Source organism: Zalophus californianus, chromosome 2 (assembly GCF_009762305.2).
Source record: "Zalophus californianus isolate mZalCal1 chromosome 2, mZalCal1.pri.v2, whole genome shotgun sequence".
NCBI classification, from domain to species: Eukaryota; Metazoa; Chordata; class Mammalia; order Carnivora; family Otariidae; genus Zalophus; species Zalophus californianus.
The window spans coordinates 40,571,835-40,592,955 of record NC_045596.1 but is presented as its reverse complement, the minus strand read 5'-3'; the positions used below and the strand labels follow the sequence as shown (position 1 = coordinate 40,592,955).

The following is a 21,121-nucleotide window of genomic DNA, read 5'->3' as shown; positions in this document are numbered from 1 at the left end:
AGGCTTCCCCAGAGGACATTTGGCAATGTCTGGAGACATTTTTATTGTCACAACTGGGGAGATGCTATTGATATCCAGTGAGTAGAGCATTGGATCTCTCCCTGTTTTCAGTACCTACAGTATGATATTGCTAATTCTACTACAGTGTCCACAATAGCCCCCCTGCAACAAAGAATTATCCAGTCCCAAAAGCCAATAGTGATGAAGTTGAGAAGCTCTGGTCACAGGTTAAAAACCAAGAGAAAGAAGAGGTCCCAGCCCTTTGAGGGAGTAAAGAATAGCTATCTCAGATGGCAATTAGAATCAGAAGGCTGGGCATCAGAGAGAAAGTGGCCACACGGAGGATATGGTGTAGACAGCCTTCTCAGAGCCTCTCCCTAATCATCTTGACAGTGGGCACGTCCAAGAGGAAGAAAGAACCCCATTCTGTTCCTCCCCTACACTTCTCCCACCCAGTTCTGGGATCCAGGCCTCTTGCCCCGTGGATGACACAATGAATTATCTTGCCCTTTAGGTATGACCTCACTCCTTAGTACATGACAGTGGCTTGACCCTTATGTCCAACGGCATAAACATACATTATGCAAAACAATTATCATTGCATTGACATAACACCAGTGCTCCATTGGAAGTCATTCAGTCACCAAGTCTTGGTGCCAAGCCCTGTGGTAGGCGCCGGATTAAAGCCCACTGAGCAAAATAGGTATGGATGATAAAAATGAATCAAGAAGTTGGCGATTATCATTAACTGTGTGCCAGGCGCAGTGCTGTCGGCTGTATGTACATAATTTCAACTAATTATGACAATAATCCCATATGTTTAAAGTTGAGAAAACAGGATCAGAGAGGTTGGATAACTTTCCTGATAGTCATGCTTTTTTTAAGGTGTGGAGGCAAGTTTCAAATCCAAATCTGAGTGAGGCCATACCCTAAGCTCATAAACCCTTGTGGGATGGGGATGTCAAGAGGCATGTTTAGAGCGCCAGCCTCCTGCGGGGTGAGCACAAATGTTACATCCCTTCCATGGCAACGGCGGGAGGGGCGATGAGACGGGGTGAGGGCTGCTGACTCTCGTTTCTCCTTGCTCCTCCAGAACGTACGTACACTGGCTCATTTGCCCTAAGCATCTATTTTCTGCCCCTGAGGTTATAGCCAGAGGGAGCGATCAAGGCCTGCTCCCACATGTGCCCACATCTGCCAGCCTGCTACTAGCAACAGTATAATGCTCTTTTGGAAGAGCCAGAAGATAAGAAATGAAAATATCTCTTAAGGGGTGACCAGACTCAGGCAAGAGAAGGCTCCAAAATACCAGACAAGAGGAGCCAAGTAAAGAATAGAGAAATGAATCTGCAGAAAATAAATTTGTTAAATGTAACCCAAAAGGGGGATGCAAAACTCCATCTTCACAAATGTTATAGAAAGAGTCCAACGTGATCATCTGTGACTCATGGAGCATGGAGCTCACAGGTCCGTACCCTGCTTTAAATACCAGCTCTGTGGTCAGGAATGGCTGGTCCAGAATAGTCTGGACCCAGGCAAGAGGGTACAATTGCTCCTGGTAATTGGGTAAATGTTTTTTCAACCCTAGAAAAGATTGGAATGGAATAGAGATCAAGAAGAAAATCAAAGCCAGAGACAACAGTTTTCTATTCACTTTGGGAATCAGTTTTATAATCCCTCAGACCATCTGCAGGTGCTCTGGAAAGGGATAGAAAATATGGCGGATGAGAAAATCCGATGGATTAGATTTGTGACTTCAGCGTGAAAGGTGTAATTGGTTTCTGACTTGTAATTTTAAGTTGAAAAGCAAAAGAAAACTTGAAGAAATATTTAACCAGTACTGAAATATTTAAGAGAACAAAAAGATAACTATGTTTACAAATTTAATTTATTGAATGTACAAGAGTTATCTAAGTGCTCAGAAAGGTTTTGCTCGCTAGGTCATAAATTTGTCTTGTCAGACATTTGAAAAGCACTTAATAAAATTAAATATATTATATATATAAATAGACTTTAAAATGTTTAAGGGAATTTAATTAGGTTTGTAAGTGGGACCGATGTTTGGGGAAAATAATCTGTTCAAATTGATTTAATCTAACATTACCCTGATCTTATTTTATTAGGTTTATAAAAAGGCTAACAAGATTTCTAAATTTAACATAAAGGTTGAAGAAAAAGAAATTTTAATATTTATGACTTTAAAGTTGTTGGAATTTCAAATACCAAAAAAAATATGTAAATAGTCCTCTCCAGACTAAAAGACCACTCCTTGAGCATTAAAAAACTCAGGTAACAAACAGATCGTGAGGAGGAGGAATGCTTCCCAAGCTTTTTCAAGGACTCCAGAAGGATGGGTGGCAGAAGCGACCGCTTCCACCATCTTTAGGTTTTTTTGAAATCTAAAAAGTAGATTTTACATCCCATACTGTCATACATTTTTCCATACGAAAATTATTTCCCCTAAAAGCCCTCCAGAAAAAGTGACATTCCACTAAGAGGCACCATGCTTATCCTGCAGTTTCATGTACTTCCTGGCTTTCTTTGTCCCTCCAGGGACAAGCACCCTTGTTGGAGAAGCAAAAGCTTAGTCTATCCACCCAGCTCTGCTGGAGAACGTCCTTCACAAGCGCACGCACTAACAGGTACCCTTTAGCCCCAGCACCCACACCTCTTGCTCCATCCCAGGGTTTCTATTGCAAGAGAAATCTGTCCTGTTCGGATGACCTTGGTTCATGGATCCCTGCTGAGGGCTAAAGGGGAGTTGATAATAAGCCAGGCCTCTCATGTCTGCATCCCCAGCCACTATCTTCGAGTCCTCCAGATAACTTTGGATTTCCCTGGCCTGCAATGGAAACCACCTGTGCTGGTTATTAAGGCATTGCTTCTCGGTTCCAAACCCACCTTTTCATAAGCCATGATGCGGGGGGCTGGACTCGACAATTTTTTCTTTTGCCTGCTTGGTCCCCTATTGGGTTCTGCCACTAGAGACTGCAAAGCTACCCCTGGCCTTTTGCCCCAGCTGCTGGAGTGTTCCAGACTCCTGCTTTTTCCTATGTGCCCAGAATTGGCCTCATCTTAGCCCCTCAGTGGTGCTGGGACGGGGCTTCTTTCTCAGTTGTCTACATCCCAGCTCCAAGAGGCCCGTCCTCTGAATCTCTGGGTTCTGAACCTCCCAACCTCTTCTTTTTGTTCCAGCAGCCCTGCGGGGGGGGGGGGTGCTACCTCCCATAGTTGTCGTCTGAGTCAGTGTGCCCTTCCTGCTCCTTCAGCCCTCCCACACCTAGCCTCTATATTAAATTCTCTCTGTTGGAATAGCCAACGTGGCTTTTGTTTTCCTGGCTGAATCCCACCCGGTACATTAACTCCACTCCCTGTTGCCCACCCCCACTGCCCCCATTAAAAGGGCTTTGAAGTAGCCCTGCGAGATTCGAGGAAGAAGAGTCCCAGGCTTAGAGTGCACGGAAGTCTATCCTCACCAGAGTCCCATAGTCTGTTGGCACTTGGCAGGCAAGCCCCAGTGCATAGCTGGGTGCTCTGGACTTTGTTTCAATCTCAGGGGAAGTGCTCTCTATATATCTTTGGGGAATGAAAAAAAAAGTTTCATTGAAAAAGCTGTATATTCAATTTAAGAAAATCCTTAGTAAGAATCTTATAAAAGTCCTGGAGCTCATATTGTTATAATGTTTCTTATGTTTATACCTGACTTGGAGTCCTCAAAAATCCCATGGGGGAGAGCGCCTGGGTGGCTCAGTTGGTTAAGCGTCTGCCGGAGTCCCGGGATCGGACCCTGCGTCAGGCTCCCCACTCAGCAGGGAATCTGCTTCTCCCTCTGCCCTTCACCTCACTTGTGCATGCTCTCTCTCAAATAATAAATAAAATCTTTTAAAAAAAAACAAAACCCCATGAGGGAGGGAGGGTGGGCATATCATCTCCATTTTACCAAGAAGAACCTAAGGGGAGTCCCCTTTCTTGCCATGCTCTCACCTAGCCCAACCAGGGGCAGAACCCTGTCTGTTTCTTCTCTGTTCTGTCTCCAGGGACATGCTTAATGCCATGGCTTTGCTTTACTTTTCTATTACTGCACAACAAATACCACAAGCTCAGTAGCTTAAAACAACACCCATTTATTAGTTCATTGTTCTGTAGGTCACGTGCCCAGCAAGCCATGGCTGGGCCCTCTGCTCTGGGCATCATACGACTGTAATCAAGGTGTTAGCTGGCCTGACACAAGGAAAATTTGTTTCCAAGATCATTCTTGTCATTGGTGGAAGACAGGCCCTTGCCACCATGGGACTGAAGTCCCTTTTTCCGCTGCTGTCAGCTGGGGGCCAAGCTCAGCTGCTAGAAGCTGTCCACGTTCCCTGCCACTCCTTCATCCTCAAGCCAGCCCCACCCCTTCAATCTCTCTTGTGCTTCTAATCTCTGACTTCCTCTTCTGCCACCAGCCCGAGAAAACTCTCCACTTTTTTTTTCATTTTTTTTATTTTTTTTTAAAGATTTTTATTTATTTAATAGAGAGAGAGAGAGAGACAGAGACAGAGAGAGAGGGAACACAAGCAGGGGGGAGTGGGAGAGGGAGAAGCAGGCTTCCCGCCGAGCAGGGAGCCCGATGCGGGGCTCAATCCCAGGACCCTGGGATCATGACCTGAGCCGAAGGCAGTCGCTTAACCAACTGAGCCACCCAGGCGCCCCAAACTCTCCACTTTTAAAAGGTTCCCGTGATTAGGTCCGGCCCCCCCGGATAATCAGTTGTGTGGTATAATCTAATCTAATCACAGGAGTAAAATCCACCTAATCCATAATCCTGGGATTCTGCAGAATGTGTATGCCAAAGACAGGACGTCTTGGCAGCTTCTCGGAATTCTCCCATCACAGTGTTATCTGCACACTCCTGCGTGAGAATAACCTAAGATACTGGTTAACAATGGAGATTCTCAGGTCACACCACAGACCCCTGAACCAATCTCTGGGATGATTCTGATGCTCACTCAAATTTGAGAATCTAGGGGTGCCTGGCTGGCTAGACTGGAGGAACATGTGACTCTTGATCTCGGGGTTGTAAGTTTGAGTCCCATGTTGGGTGTAGAGATTACTTAAAAACGAAACCTTTTTAAAAATTTTGAGAATCTGAGCTTAACATTTCATCAGCTTGGGATCAAATACAGCATGATAGCCACTTTGATGGAAGTGAGGGTTATAAGGACTCTAATGGATGGTGTGATGCACCATCCAAATGCCTGAGTTATGACCTATGCACTCATTTCCCAGCCACTGAGAGTGCTGGGTCCGGACAACGCCCAGCTGAGTCTCTCTCCAGGCATTGCCCTCCTGTGAAGGGAACAGAGGTGCCCAAGGTCATGTCCTCCCTCCAGCAGCAGCCCCCTTCCAGTGAAGGGTCCCACCAGGGAAACAAAGATCTACCTCTTCCTTGCTTCAATTGGGAACATATCCCAAGGGCCATCTCAGCGTTGGGTCTCCCTTTGGTATTGTCTGAGGCCATTGCTGTAGGTGTGGATCCACGTCTCTGTCTGCCCCACCCTGTGCTCCTCATGTTTTCAATGGCTTTCGAGAGCATTCCTCAGGAAACTCTGGCTTTCAAATCTCCATCTCAGAGCCTGTTTCCAGAGTCTAACCTAGGTAGCCCGCCATCATTTGTCTGAGATCTGTAGCTCTACTTCCATTTCTGTCTATCTCTACTGCCACTGCTTTCATCCAAGCCACCACCTCTCTGTCTTGGTCATCTCTGTCTGCTGTCATGGCCACTACCTTTCCTTCCTCCCTCCCCCATCACATTCCACACTCCACACAGCAACCCCAGACAATTACAACAGCTCTTACTACTTCATTTGTTTATGGTCTAATTCCTCCATTGCAATGCAAGCTTGAGGAGGGCAGGGACTGTTTTTTGTGGTTGACCTTCTTCACACTGTTTCCCTGGCATAGAGTACATGTCAATGAAAGCTTGTTGAACCAATTAATAGATTAAAGAACCAGCCTCCCACTGATAACCAGAAGAAACCATAAGATACTCAAGTACAACAAATTAAGATTAGAAAACACCCTTTGTGCTTTCTTTCCTGGAATTAATGATATGAAGTCCACAGAGTTGCTTTCATATTGGGATTTTCTTCTGGAAACTTCCCTTCAATATCTAGGATTTTGGGTTACCCTTGGAAAATGTCTGAGAAAGGAAAACATTTGGGCCTCTAAGTCACGTTGGATTCTAGCACCCGACTGTCATATTTTTTCTTTTTTATAATAGTTACATGCCAGCAAAATATGTTAGAATAGTCATATCTGAAAAGGAAATCTTATTCTCTCAATGACTAGCAAAATTAGTGGTGTTTTTCACGGGTGGGATGGAAAAAATCACTTATGGATAGATCCAATAGAAGACTCTTCAGGAAGATAGGTGAGCCTCCTCATGCAAATTTTAACATAGCTATAGTGGGTTTATTTAAAATGGAGTATATCTGGAGGTGCCTGGGTGACTTGGTCAGTTAAGCATCAGACTCGATCTTGGCTCAGGTCTTGATCTCAGGGTGGTGGGTTTGGGCCCCGTGTTGGGTTCCATGCTGGGCGCAGAGCCTACTAAATAAATAAATAAATAAAATGGAGTATATCTGTATAATGTAACTTGTCAAGTGAACTTGAGAAATGAAAAACACTTAACTCATTTTTACTGATAACTTCCTTTTTAAAAACATTCTAATCTTAACTGCAGTGATTAGTCAGGAATGGGGCACACAGTCACTGAAATCGTCATTCCTGAAACAGGATTTAGGAAAGGACAGTTTTGTGATACAAGTGCAATTTTGGAATCACTATTATTAAGGAAGAAAAAATATTCCCTGGGTAGTCAGAATGATTCAGACTCCAAAAGTATCACATGATTTATAAGCAGTAATTTACCAGCCTCGGTTTCCTCAAGAGGAAAAAAATCCTTGAGAATAAATGAATAAATATATTTTATATGGTAATTTATTTATAATATGTAACATATATTGTTATATATATAGTAGCTATATATATATAATACATAAAAGCTAATGCCAAAAGTGCACGACATCACCATCAATTTAAAAGCAAAAATTTAGGGCGCCTGGGTGGCTCAGTTGGTTAAGCGACTGCCTTCGGCTCAGGTCATGATCCTGGAGTCCCGGGATCGAGTCCCGCATCGGGCTCCCTGCTCAGCAGGGAGTCTGCTTCTCCCTCTGACCCTCTTCCCTCTCGTGCTCTCTCTCTCTCATTCTCTCTCTCTTTCAAATAAATAAATAAAATCTTTAAAAAAAAAAATAAAATAAAATAAAAGCAAAAATTTAAAAAGAAGAGAAAAGAAATAAAAGCAAAAATTTGAGGACATGAAAAAAACAACAGGGCGCCTGGGTGGCTCAGTTGGTTAAGCAGCTGCCTTCAGCTCAGGTCCTGATCCCAGGGTCCTGGGATCGAGTCCCGCATCGGGCTCCCTGCTCAGCGGAGAGCCTGCTTCTCCCTCTCCCTCTGCCTGCCTCTCTGCCTACTTGGGCTCTCTCTCTCTATCTCTGTCAAATAGATAAATAAAATCTTTAAAAAAGAAAAAAACAATAACCCCATTCATTGACCACGGCAATTTTACGCGACACATAGAGAATGAAATCCCAGTCTGTGTATTTGGAGCCATTCGCTGTGCACAGAGCGCCTTCGTCAGGTATTACAGCAGGTTACAAAGTAGCAAATCATAGAACCACACATCCTGGGGTCCCATGGACCTAGTTATTCCTGCCTAGGTGCCAACATCAGACAAAAATGCATTGAAATTGATTAGACTGGATACCCAAGGAAGAAATTGGAAACATTGTCAGAGAATTGGCTATATAAATGGACTTTAACACCAAGCAGTCATACTGCCCATATTCTCATACTTTCAAAGAACGAGTCATTCCAGTGCAATATAAGTTGCTCCAGCATATAAAATAGAACTACCCAATATATTCGATAACATAACTGGTAGCCAACCCTGACATGACTGGCCCCCAAAATGAAATATAAGAACACAGCATTTCTTCTGGAGAGCCATTTGGTTTTTATTAGCCAAATGAAGTATGTGTGTACCCTCTGACTCAGAAATTAACTGCTGAGCGTATATCCTGGGGACCTTCCCACCCAGAGGAACTTCTGAGGTGGGGGGGCCCAGAACGCACACACTGTGATGGTTCTGAGTCCCTGAGGCGTGGATACCCAAAGCTGGCCTGCCCGGGCATCTCAGGGCTGACTGGCCCCTAGGAGAGGGATCTTGGGGGCCTTAATGACTGTGATTTTGGTTAGGCAAGACCAGTTTTGGTGTGGCACAGGAGGATCATCCTGCTTAGGAGAACCATCAGGCCAGCACTGCCCCTAATATTTGAGAGGTTCATGCCATAGGATAATTGAAAGCCTGCACACCATATCTCTATTTGGAAAGTATAAATCAAGCTACATTACAGCCTCGCCCTGTATGATGTGGTCACAGCATTCCCCAAGGATTGTCCTTGCAACATGGAGGCTGAAGGAGCCACACTGTCCACCCCTGCCTGCAGGTGGGAGCCCAGCTCCCCTGCGGTGGGCAGGAGAGACTGGCCCAGCAGCCGAGGCTCTGGGCACAGACTCTTGTGAGTGAATTCACCTGCCGGGACCAGGGACAGGTACTGACCTGGACTACATTTCCTGGGGAGTTCTCAGGGGCCTCCACCATTACAGCAGGAGGAGTCCATTGTCAAAGTGCTTTGGGAAATGCTACACACCAATTTCTGTGCCCACTCCCTTGGAGAGTCACAATTTATATTATAGTGTAGAGTAATGGTTGTGATACATCATATGATAAGAAAATCTGCTCGACGTTGTTTAACTCAGCATTTACCAGGTGGAGCCCTTTTGGGGGGAAACTTTTTTTTTTTTTCTTAAGCCTTAGTTATATCCCAGAGCATCAGTTCCTCTCTTTTCTGTCTCAGCCCAAGCCCCTGCTTTCAGGGAAACACACACACACACACATACACACACACACACACACACACAGTGTGGCTTTCACAGTGAAGGCACATTTATATCTAGACTCTGGAAAGTGCTACATTGAGAAATGCTTCTTTGTGTCACAAGACAACTTCAGGGAAGACCAGACCTCGAACCCTACCCATTTACAACCCCTTGATGAAAAGAGATGGAATTATCTGGATTGAGCTTGCAACAACTCAACCTGGATTGGGTTTTTGATAGTTCATACACATGTTTTTGAGATTGAATAACCGAGCTTTGGGGAAATGTACTAACATCAGGCCATGATATGATTATCTTACTGAGGCCAGACATAGGGCCAGACCATTTTCTCTTGTACATTTCCCCAGTAAGAAATGAGCATTTCCAATCTTAATCATCCATGCAATAGAATAATTGTCTGCAGCAAGGAGGCCAAAGACAGAAGTGAGGAAGAAGCTCCCTTTTCTCTCTCGGGATGGGAGACGGTTGGCACAAACCCTGAAGCATTTAGAACCTTCGGTAGAGAGTGAGCTGCCGGAGCCTAGGGAAGGGAGGCCCGGGATTAGGCAGGGAGCCAGAGGATTATTAGAGAAACTGAGTCCTTCTGGACTTTCTCTGCTGTGTTGTACATCCCTTTCATTATCATCAAATCTTCAGGAAACTATCTTTAAAACAGAGGCATGGGGAGTGAACATATAGGAGTGTGAGCAGCATCCCCTTCACCTACTCACAGTGGTGAAAATACCATCAGTTCGCAGTAGAAGACCACCTCAGCCAACAGAAAAGACTCTGCGAGGGTCAGCCACAGACAAGGTCAGAACAAGAGGAGCAGGTGAGAAGACAGTGAAGCCATCTTGGGCATGGCTCAGAAATCACTAGGGGCAGCCGGCAAGGGGCTGATTTCCGGTGATAATAATTTGAATTACAAGTAGGACAGATCAATTCAGATAATTGAAAAAGAGAGCCACGTTGCTTATACCTAATCTTGAGATACTCATTCAGTTTGGGGATTAAACTTCGAAAACATCACCCTAAATCATACGTGATGGTTTTTCATCCAGAGCTGGTGTAGTATAATTCTTAAATAGGTGGGTGGGCATTTAAAAATTCTGTTCCTATATTTGAAAAATGGCACAACTTTATACTCCCAAAAGCCAACTCGCCTCAAAGCTATAAAAAGAAATAACCCTTTCAAAAGATACTTACCTAAGTCTCGCGTGCTCCTGAGACATTAAAATAATCAAATGAGATTGTACAGTACCTGATCAATGACCTTGCTCATAATACTCCTTCCAAAGTGCATTCAGGCTTGCTGCTAGTAACAGCCACGAATCACATGAACCACACAGAAGACTGGGCAAGGGGTAATTATATCAAGTCATAAAAGTGAGAAATAACCAGCCATTAGAACTGGGAAGCTGTTTTTATACAAAGTACAGGATCAGGGTGACATATTTAGGATGGAGCAATTTATGTATAAGCAGCAAAAAGAGGAAAATCTGATCCCAAAGTAAATGATTCTACCACATAAAACCAAGGAGGACTTAATGCTTGAAGCCAGCCCTGGTGTGGGACAGGGTCCAGGGATAACCATGCCATCCACAGCAACTGACTGGGGTATCCTTAGTAAGTCACTTAGCCTCTCTGGCATTCAGTTTCAGTGGCAGAAGATGAAATTAGAATAAATATTCTCTTAGTTTATTACTAGCTCCAAATTTCTCTTTATAATTGACACAGAATTCATTCAATACTTAGGAAGAAAAAAAATCAACCCTGAAATTGCTTATAATCAGCCGTTCCTTTCTTTTTTTAATTTTAAGTAATCTCTACACCCAACATGGGGCTTGAACTCACAATCCTGAAATCAAGAGTCACAGAAAACTTGCTTTATGCCAATATTGACTATATGTTATCTCATTTCATCTTCATGACAGTTTTTGGTTGGGAAGAAAGGATATCTTTCCTTAGGAAGAGAAACCAACCCCAATAGAAAGTAAGGCAATAAAGAATACCAGATTATCCCTATAAATGAATTCCCTTATTGACTCTTGCCCAGCTAAATAAATGGTTAAGCTAATTGTATGCTTTCTTTGCACATTTTCTTTCTTCTTTTGAAGTAGGGAGATAAATAAAAGGGGAAATAAATTTCATAAATTCAACGTAGTTGCATAATATAGCACACTCGCTTTAGAAGTAAGCGAATTGAAACAGCAAAAACAAACAAACAAAAAACACAAGAATTAAGACGTTCCTTGGGTACATAAAACTTGCCAAGCCATTAATTTGTGTATATTTCATCTTGTGTATGCCAGCCAACACTCCACAGATACTCTCAGCTGCAAGAGAAAATGAAGATCTCTTATACCTCACACTTTACGCACAGACTCTCTATTTAATGATGTTTGGGTTTCTCCCCTTCGATGTGCCAAGTGCAGGGGAAGACTAATAAAAAGTTTGAAACTCCAGGTTGCTAGGATACATTATCCATTTATTTTGAAGTACAAATCTCCATTCTTGCTCAGGCTGGGATAAATTATCATTACTAAGAAATCTTTAGAAATACAGTCAGTTCTCAAAGTACTTTCCCCAGAATATTTATTCAAATAGCACTGTTCTAGAAAGGCTCCGTGTTCTTTATTCTTAGTAACTTGGATGGTGTACAGACAGTCCTATGAGTTAGCATCTGGTAAACCATTTACACCCTAGTGGTAGTTTATCCACTGGAGAAGAGAAGTTTAGAGATATTTTGAAACTTCAGAGTGAAAATAGACTTTGGACTTTGGAAGAGTGGGGTGAAGTGAATGGAATTTTTTTCCAATATTTATCTTTAGTATCCTTTCAGATCCAAAGTCATTTTGTCTGGGAACATAAAGATTGAATTATGATTAGTGCACTTATCATTATTATCATGTGCGATGTCTTAATTTTAAAGCATAATTTGTTTAGATATTTTCAAATATATTACTTGAGGGTTCTTTTCAACATTCCAAATTGTTCCAACAGGTGGAGCTATATATTGCCAAACTGAAAGAAATCCAGCACCTTTAGGTTTTGCTAAAAGCAAGCCAAAATCTACAGAGGAAAAGAGAAGAAAGAAGCATTTTAGAGCATTTACCGATGCAGGTGCTATACATAGGTGATCGCATAGATTACCTCATAGAGCCCTTGAGAGGTGGGATTGTTGGCCCATTTTACAGGTGAGGAAGGTAGGGCTTAGAGCAGTCTAAGCAGGTCGCGCCACTAGTAAGTGGTAGAAGTGGGTCGGAACTCAGTCTACCGGACTCCACAGACTGCTTCTTCTCTCCCATTGCTCAGTGACTGTGGGGGGCCATTAGCCACCGGGGGCCAGCGGAGAGAGTGTGTTTGTCCACTACCCTCACGCATCATCCAAGGAATTGAAATGCCATTAATCCTTTTCTGCCTCCACTGCCTCAATGGCACCTGTGGAAAAACTTGTGGGGGCAAAAAAAAGAAGCACGTTCTGAAGCTCACCCTCGATCGCATTCACCCTGTAGAAGATGAAATCATGGATGCCCTCCATTTTGAAGAATTTTGAGGGGAAAGAATCAGAGTGAATGGAAAAGCTGGACATCTTGGTGGAGGGGTTGTATACGTTGAAACGAGCAAGAGCAAGATTACCATAACTTCTGACGTGACTTTTTCCAAATAGTACTTGAAGTATCTCACCAAAAAATATTTGAAGAAGAAGAATCTACATGCTTGGTTGCACATAGTTGCTAACAGGAAAGAGAGTCACCAATTACATTACTTCTAGATTAACAAGGATGAAGAAGAGGAGGAAGATAAGATTAAAACTCGTTTACCTGGAATGTTTTGCCTGAGTTCTTGAATAAAACTTGGGAACGAAACCAAACAAACCAAAAGTGCCATTAACCCCTCACCACGTATCAGTGAGCTCCTACCACGCGATTCTGATTCTGTGAATCTCTGATACAAAGGGGCTCGTTAGTGCGGGACAGTTGCCCCACATGAAGAGGGTCAGCTCCTTAGCCAGACAGCTCAGGGAAGTGTCTCCAGGGTAGCCCCGCTCAGGCAGGGATGAAAGCCGTCACAAGTCCAGCTCCTGCTAGCCGCTGGGGGCCGGCTGTTGCATTCAAGAAATGTCAGCCCTAGAAAAAGCATAGTAATGTGGTTCCGGGAAAGTGATTCTAATTTCCCACTCTACTAATTGAAAATGTCACTTCATTCCTGATGTCAGGAGTGGGCCCATGACACACACCTGGCCAATCATAGTCCTGTTTCCCTAGATGCAATGGGTGATCCAGGAGTGGGCAATGACCCAAGTAGAGCCAGAGATTTTTCCTGAGTCTGATACATAGATAATGGGAAAAAGAAGTTCCAAGTTGGGCGGCTGTGACATTTCGACGGCCTGTAGCCATCTTCCCTACCATGCCCCTGGGGGAGAAAGCATCTCTGCAAAAGGAAATGAGAGATGAGAAACAGAGTGCGGGAGCAAGAAAGTTCTGGCAGTGCCCAGTCCTGGGAACAGGCACTGGAACCTGTAAGCTCCTTCTCTAGTCCTAGGAACTAGCCCAGAAACTGTCTGAGTTATGTGGGCCAGTACATCCTCTTCTGCTTTTAAACCAACTGGGGTGGTTTTCTGTCCCCTGGACTTGACAGAGCTTTGATTAACGCACTTGGTTACCTTTCCCAGGAATTGAAATTCCCTTGGTTTTCCCTCAGGTCTCTTGCACCTCCTTGGCCTGGTTTAGCTTACAACTTCCTCCAATGAACCCCTTGAACGTGAGCCGTATTGCCACACTTCCATCCGTCTCTGGAGTCAGGCAGAAATAAAGCACCCTGAAGAGACAAGGGCGCTGTATTCCAGCTGAAAGAGTTAGGGATACAAAGGAGAGTGAGACCACGCAATGCCACCTCGAGTGATGATTTATTGTCTGTCTGCAGAGGTGGGCAAATCCCAGATATGGGATGACGACTGAGGGGCCTCTGCGGTGCTAGCTGCTTCTGTTTCCCTCTGGAATCCGTCCTCAAGGAATTCCAGCCTTATTATCTGGTTTCACTTTTAAGAGGGAACACTTTGTATATGTCTTTACAGAATGTGTGCTGATTACTTACTTTCCATATGCGTTTCCACCAGGGTTTCTCAACAGCAGCACTATTGACCTAGTGGACCAGAGGATTCTTTGTTTTGGGAGCTGTCCCATGCATTGTAAGATGGTTAGCTGGCCTCTACCCACCAGCTGCCAGTAGCACCTTCTTCCATTTGTCACGATCAAAACTGTGTTTGCGCATTGCCAAGTATTCCCTGAGGGACAACACTGCCCCTAGTTGACAACCACTGGTTTAGAGAAATCACCAAGTGTGGACATTTGGTCTTTGGAAGATACTTTTTTCTTCCATCATTGTCCTCAAAAAAGCACATGCTAGTTCACCATCTACATATCTGTTTTTTGTTTGTTTGTTTTGTTTTGTTTTTTGGAGAAGCGGGGCGGGCAGAGGGAGAAGGAGAAAAAGACGTGGGGCTTGATCAGCGCCGAAATCAAGAGTGGCACGCTTAACCAACTGCACCACCCAGGCACCCCGCCACCATCTATCTTTAAACTCCCAAATATTTGAGAATGTTTCTCTAGCAGTTTCTAGACTTAGGCCATTATTTCAGGTAAGTTTCTGTAACTCATTTATACATTCGATCATGCAAACACATATGCCCAGGCATTTTCCTGAGCTTTCATTCCACAGGCCTCTGATTGGACTACCCTGTATTTCATAATTGCCTCAGTCACAGTAACTGTAGCTTATAAAAAGACTCCAATCAAGGTCTGATTCCAGGGCCCAACTTTTTTCAAAAATGACCCTTGTGCCCCCATATCTATTCCTGCACGGTCCAGCATTGAAGTCAATCTTCAACATGAGCTTATTCTCTATTAAGTTTGTCAGGTTTAGCAAACAAAAATGCAGGACACCCAGTTTAATTTGAATTTCACATAAACAATGAATAATCTCTTTTAGTATAAGCACGTTCCAGATGTTGCTAAACACCGTACAAATACACAAAACAGCCCTGACAACAAAGAATTATACAGTCTACAGATTGCATGAGACATACCTACATTTTATCTGGCCATCCTATATCTCTATCCACTCTTGTCTTGAATCGCCGGTTTGTGTTATTTCACCAGAGTCTTTTCCTACCTACTGCTTAGACCCGTAAGGACATTGCTTTGCCCAGAGTTGCCTTTGTGGGCAGTGTGCTTGTCAAATTCTGGGTTACTCAGGATTTCAGCCAGGGTCCAACCAGGAACCCAGAAAGCAAATGGAATTTTAACGCAGCGAATTGGATATACAGATGATGCAAGAGGCTTGAAAAACAGTCCGAAAATAATGTAACTCGCAGATTAGCAAGTGTAACGTTTATTCCCACCCATAGGCTGGAGGGACGAAAGAAGGAGAAGTGACTGGAGCCAGCGCTTGAGGTCACGTGGGGGACCAGGAACTTGAAAACAGGCTGATGCTGCGGAAGCAGGGGACAAGAAGGAAACACAGTGCCTGCCTCCACCTGAGGAGGAAAAGAGAGGGAGAAATACCCTGGCCCCGCCCACCAACCCATTTCCTCCCAGTGCCTCCCATTGGCCAAACACAGCCAGAAACTAGCTAAGAGACCTGAGAACTGTAGCCAGTCTAAAACAGTCTGAGTTCCCTGATGCTGGTCATCAGGGTCCCTTCTCAGGAGCAGGCCCTCCCTTCTAGCTCCACAGAGCCCAGGACGGGTGGAATCTTCCTGTCTTTGGAATTCAGATGAAGCCTTGGTAGCCACTGCCTCCCTCATTCACCAGTGCTGCTCGCGGAACCTGCTTAAGATTCTCTCTCCTTCTCCCGCTGCCCCTCCGCCCACTCACGCACACACGCCCCCTCTCAAAAGAAAAAAAAAAAACATCTGATTGTGTGCACTAAGTCACCTGAGTTTTCCCGCCATGAGTCACTCCGTTGCTCTTCTAAGGCCTATTCCTTCCAGTTCCGCTCTCCCCGTAGGTTAGCCCTTACCGCCATTCAGCGATGCTCTGGCTGTCCACTTGTAGGCGCTGGGACAGCACCGCACACCCCACCTGCTCTGGAATCACGTGTGACCCTGTGACTTGTGCTGGCCAATGAAATGGAAGCAGAAGCAATATGCGCTGCTTCCAGTGGAAACTTTAAGAGCAGGCACATAATTTACCGCTTTTTCCTTTTCTGTCTTAGGGGCGGTGAAAGAAATGTGTCAAGATGGAACACGGGTCCCTGTGTTAGTTTCCTATTGCTTCTATAACAAAATTACCACGAGCTAAGCCCCTGAAAACAATACAAACTTATTATCTTACAGTTTGGAGGTCAGAGTCCAAAGTTCCTCTCACTGGGCTAAAGTCAGGGTGTTGACAGGTGGTTCCTTCTAGAGGCTTCAGGGGGAAATCCATTTCCTTGCCTATTTAGTGTCTAGTGGCTGCCCGCACTCCCTGGCTTGTGGTTGTCCCTCACATCATTCCAGCCACTTCCTTCCATGGTCACATCTCCTGCTATCACTTTTGACCTGCTTGCCTCCCTCTTTTTTTTTTTTTAAAGGTTTTATTTATTTATTCATGAGAGACAGAATGAGAGAGAGAGGCAGAGGGAGAAGCAGGCTCCCCACGGAGCAGGGAGCCCGATACGGGGCTCGATCCCAGGACCCTGGGATCATGACCTGAGCCGAAGGCAGACGCTTAACCAACTGAGCCACCCAGGCGCCCTTGCCTCCCTCTTATGAAGACCATTGGATTACATCGGGCCACCTGGATAACCCAAGACAATCTCCCCATCTCAAGAGCCCTAACTTAATCACATATCAGCAAAGAGCCCTTTGCCACATAAGGTAACATATTCATAGGCTCGGGGGATAAGGATGTGGATCTCTTTGGGGAACATTATTCTGTCTATCACAGGCCTTGAGAGATTTCAATGAGCAGAGCCCCACCTGCCAAGCAGCACTAGACATGAGTATGAGTAAAAAATAAACATTTATGGCATCCAGTCACTAAGATTTAGGGGCTCATCTGTTACTGGTGCAAAATTTAGCTCACATTTACACCCTGTTTCTTCTCTGTTTATATTTTGCAAAATTTAAAAATAACTTAAAAATATTAAATATGGCTATTTTCTGCATAAAGTACACTTTAAAATAGTATAACCATAAATAATCAATCTATGGGCAAACCGAGCTTTTTTGTTGTTGTTGTTCCTGAACAAAAGTAGCTTTTGATCTGCAAACTAGACATAAAAATAAATATTGCACATATTCAAGACCCTAACAAAAGTCTTCTCTGAACCTGAAAAATCTTCACAGATTCCCTTTGTTCCAAAAAACTAACTGGTCAGCAATGTGGATTTACTTAAATGTTGAACTGGATGTGAGAAAGTGACAGAGAAAACCACTCACTGAAAGATGATTAAACATAGTCTTGTTTTTCCTCGAAGTTGGGGGAGAGGGAGCTGACCATTGAAATGAAAACACTGAGTTTCCAAGTGCAATCCTTTTCTTAATTTCTGTAATTCTGTCAGAGGTCATAAAAAGTAAAGTGATAAATATCTAACAATCCTGAAATGCAGAATCCGAGCTGGACAGCCACCCACACCTCTTCTTCGTAAGTCAGGTGGACATGTGGACACGTCAGGCTCAGTCCCAAGCTGTGGTCCCTGGCTTTTTGGAGTCTTGTCCTTCTAAGCAGTAAGAGGTCTTCAGTACATACCTCCAGTTGTGTACTTACCAAAGTGTAATGAGCATTACTATACATACAGACACAAAGAGAACATAAAAAGATGATATAAAAGTGAAATAAACAACACTTTTAAATGCCTTGCTAATCATGATTGCATCATACTTCACTTGTTAATATTTTAGGACACAATATGCCCTTATAAGGAAGGACTCCTCATTGCGGCGCCTGGGTGGCTCAGTTGGTTAAGCGTCTGCCTTTAGTTCAGGTCATGATCTCAGGGTCCTGGGATCGAGTTCCGCATCGGGCTCCCTGCTCAGCGGGGAGTCTGCTTCTCCTGCCCCCCCTCCCTGCTTGTGCTCTCTCGTGCATCCTCTCTCTCTCTCAAATAAAAAAATATTTTTTAAAAAAAATAGAAGAAAATAAAAATTAAAGAAAAGAGGAAAGGCTCCTCATTAACGACAGTAGGTGTGAATCCAATTGTAAACTTCTCAATAATTTTGAGTATTTTTGCCCAGATTTTTGGTTAGGTCTAGTTTGGCCAGCGTTATTTTTACCTTTTAGTGTGGATAGCCAAGAGTTTGTTTTAGGAGTAGAAGTGTCTGTTTTGTCATTTCTGTTGTTTGTTTGCACTTGTGTTACTGTTTTCACTTCGATCCATGGTTTCCTTGCAGGAAATCTTTTCCATCATTTGTCTATTTTATGAGAGTTCGTTTAATTAAACCAGTGACTATTACCAAAAAATGGTTATGCTCATACAGCTGGGCATGCATAAACTGTAATACGCCACACTGCGCTGAAAACAACTGCAAGAGGGAGGAATCCACCTTCAACCCTTCTGTGTCCTGGAACTCCCAGTCTCCTTAGAGCGGCTCCATATGATACAACCAGGACACAAGACCATCCAACATTTGGATCAAGTGAGGTTGTCCATGTCAATCCAAGTACTTAGTATTATAACACTTCTGGGATGTATGTGCCATACTCTATAGAACTCTAACACAATCCCCCTTCATCGGTGGGGATATGCCCCAAGACCCCAGTGGATGCCTGAAACCATAGGTAGGACCGAACCCCATATTTACTATGTTTTTTTCCTATACATACAATAAAGCTTAACTTATAAATTAGGCACAATAAGAAATTAACAATAACTAATAATAAAATAGAACAACTGTAACAATATACCATCATCAAAAGTTATGTGAACATGTTCTCCCTTTCTCAAAATATCTTGTACCATACTTACCCTTCTTCTTGAGGTGAGATGATAAAATGTCCCTGTGATGAGACGAAGTGAGGTGAACACCACAGGCATTGGGACGTAGCATTTGGCGACTCCGGACCTTCTGACAATGTGTCAGAAGGAGGCTCGTCTGCTTCCGGTCTGCAGTTGACCGTGGGTAACTGAAACCACAGAAAGCGAAAACCACAGATAAGGGGGGAATGCTGTATAAATAACCAAAATGCAAGTTTCTAAAAAGCCTTTTACAAGAGCCAATGAATTCAGGTACGTGGCAGAAGATCTATAATCTATTCGATTAGCACTACTCTCATAAAACAAATGACAAAAAACTGAAGCGCAGAGAGCCTGGCTGACTTTCCCCTAATCCCACAGATGGCTCTTGGCAATTAGGACCAGAAACCAGATCCTCTGCACCTTAGGCCAACAGGATTCCCATTACACCACAAGATTAGGAATGAGTAAATTTAGCAACTTTGTGACTGACTTAAGTCCTGCTGGTCTCCCTTCAGTGTAGTCTATATGATGAGGTAGAAACACTCACGCCAAAACAAGAAGAAGCCAGGAGGTCCAGCCCAGGAGATGGGAGATTTTTAGCACTTTGCATGATATGAGGGGGGATAGGTTTGCTTTCTACGATGTCTCTAGTCCCCAGTTACTCTTTGTCTCACTGACAAGGATCTGTAGGTTGATTGATTGACTGATTGATTAAGGTTCTCCTGAAAAGAGTTCTTTTGTGTCTCCCCTACCAGATATTCAAGGACATTATATTCAATGTCACATTGATTATATTGATGTGTATTGATTATATTCAAGGACAACCATCCAGAAAACTGTCTGGTGTGGCAATATATAAAGAATGATAAAATGTCCCTGGATGTGTAATAAGATGAAGATAATTCTATTTCACTCCTGTACCAGTAAAGTTCGATCAGGGAAGAAAGACCGCTATGAATATTGTAGGATAGATGGTATTATGGTATTAGACCTCACACAATTTAGGGAGGAGCTGAGGAAGAAAAGTTTCCAAAAATACTGGCGCTGGTGGACAAGTCAGAGCTCGTTGACGCTGGGTGAAACCAACGGCTGGAGAGGAACTACAAAGGTGGCTGGTGTAGAAGCATCTGGAAGGCTGTCGGCAGTTTGTGGCTTCCACCTCTGTGAGCTCACAGCAGAGCATCTCATGGTGGGTCTGGAGTCACTGTTGGTCAGGAGGGCCAGGCGTCGGGAAGAAGAGCTGGATTCAGAATAGGACAAGCATGAACAAAGTGGAACCCACTGGGACGTCTGTGGCCGTTCCTAACTGCTTCTACTGATTTTCAAAAAGGCTGCTGCTTCATTTCTGCCTCTCAAATATCCCACAAATGTCTCTTGTGGCAACCATAACTCTGAACCATCCAGGGTATTCCTGTATCCGGGTATCTGGAAAGGGTAGTTCCAATTTAGCTAAGCCGACATTGTACAAAGCCACCACAGCTCCTCTCAGGGACAAATGCTATGTGGCTGGAAGCAACAGTTTGATAAGCTGCTTGGGGTAGTGTGTAAGACACCCAAGGCTCTAGCCCCAGTTATGATCCATGATAAATATGCTGCCTTCTGAGGACGTGAGGCTATCTGGCTGCAGGGCTATTGCTTTGTCTGTGGAATATTCCAGTTTGGAGCCAGACCCGGATCATGGCGGTGAGGCAGCAAGGTGCCCCCAAAGCACTTATTTGCTGTCTTTGCCTGCTGCAGGGTTCAGTTTCCTTAGAAATAAACCTGGAAGCATTTAGAGGATATAGGTTTGGAGAGAAACCTACAATCGCTATTAAAATTAAAAATGCTCTGGCTCTTTGGGCCAGCAATCCCCCTGCTGAGAACTTTGCTCTCACCACTTACCAACCATGTGAATTTGTACATACCTACAGATGTGCAAAATTCTGTTACTGATGTATTCCTTGCAGCACAAGCAAAAAGTAGAAGCAACTCTAGCATTTATTTATGGGGGTCTAGTTAAATAAAATGTGGCACATCCACAGGACAGAATTCTATGAAGCTAGGAAAAAAGAATAAGAAAGTTTTCCGTGCTGGGGCACCTGGGTGGCTCAGTGGGTTAAGCGTCTGACTTCGGCTCAGGTCATGGTCTCAGATCTTGGGATGGAGCCCCGGTCAGGCTCCCTGCTTGTCCCTCTGGGGAGTCTGCTTGTCC

The 21,121-nt window shown here is 44.0% G+C and overlaps 1 pseudogene; it reads left to right on the top strand.

Moving 5' to 3' along the window:
* The first annotated feature begins 12,422 nt into the window (after positions 1-12,422).
* Positions 12,423-12,838, top strand: LOC113925594 (annotated as a pseudogene).
* Positions 12,839-21,121: the final 8,283 nt, after the last annotated feature.